Source organism: Echinops telfairi, unplaced genomic scaffold (genome assembly GCF_000313985.2).
Source record: "Echinops telfairi isolate 266 unplaced genomic scaffold, ASM31398v2 ScPeMD7_25;HRSCAF=90, whole genome shotgun sequence".
Classification (NCBI taxonomy): domain Eukaryota; kingdom Metazoa; phylum Chordata; class Mammalia; order Afrosoricida; family Tenrecidae; genus Echinops; species Echinops telfairi.
In genome coordinates this window covers 22016040-22016665 of record NW_022103922.1, presented here as the reverse complement: position 1 = coordinate 22016665, position 626 = coordinate 22016040, and positions in this window count along the sequence as shown.

Genomic DNA, 626 nt, shown 5'->3' with positions numbered 1-626 from the left:
CGGCCCAGAAACTGCCCTTGCTCCAGGGAGCGCTTCCCCGCCCCCGCCCCCCACCCCCTGGCGACCCTGAGCTTGGACAGAGGTTGTCCCGCGCTTGTTTCCTGCCATTGAGCTAGAATCCAGGAGCTTCCCGACCCCGCTCTCCTCCAAACCAAGTTTCAGAGCCGGAGTCTGATTTCTCCGCCTCTGGCCCGGTGGCATAGTGGTTACGCGCTGGGCGGCAATCCTGGCGGTTCGCAGTTCAGAACCCCTAGTAGCTCTGTGGGAGCACCCCTGGCCTCGACAGTTGACAGTCTCGGGAACCCACAGGGGCAGTGAGTTTGGTCCTTCCTGCACGTGAAGTCTTCCGGACAGCAGCACATCACAGTCAAAGGGAGTAAGAACGCACAGCTTGCCACCTCATGGAAAGATGTGTCCTTGACTTGTGTCCACACACCTAATTACGACAATCGATTCACACCTACAGTTTCTTCTCGTGCGCCTGCTCTTTTCTGTGTCCACAGGCAAATTTGGATGATGTGTATTATTTTCTTTTTAACTTGCTATTTAAAGGAGCCCTCATGAGTGAGCTCATCTGAAAGTATTTATAAGCAGCAGTGTGTTAGAGCTGCTTCAAAAATACATTT